Source organism: Frankliniella occidentalis, unplaced genomic scaffold (assembly GCF_000697945.3).
Source record: "Frankliniella occidentalis isolate FOCC.00 unplaced genomic scaffold, Focc_3.1 Scaffold240, whole genome shotgun sequence".
Taxonomy (NCBI): Eukaryota; Metazoa; Arthropoda; class Insecta; order Thysanoptera; family Thripidae; genus Frankliniella; species Frankliniella occidentalis.
Genome location: NW_026267366.1, coordinates 250,812 through 251,147, shown reverse-complemented (window position 1 = coordinate 251,147; position 336 = coordinate 250,812).

Below are 336 nucleotides of genomic sequence, written 5' to 3'. Positions count from 1 at the left end.
CGGTGTGCGGCTCGACCGCGCTGTGGTTCGTGGAGGAGACTTGAACGACTGGCGCACCTGCCGCGGCGGTGGCGCGGTGGTCCTGGACTTTAGTCCGGCAACGAGGGCGGCCCGGTCCGTCACTGTCAGCCGTGGGGCAGCAAAGGGGTGACGTCCTCGTCGCGGACCCTCTCCTGGAGCAGCTCGTGCAAGCCGCGGTTGATCTCAAGCCTTTCCTTTCTCGCCAGCGAGAAGGCTTCAGACCGATGAAGCCAGGCCACCGGCCGCTGCCTCCGCCGCCGCCGGAGCGACAGACAAGCAGACAGTCGGACATTTAGGAGGGTAGGGGTGAGGAGG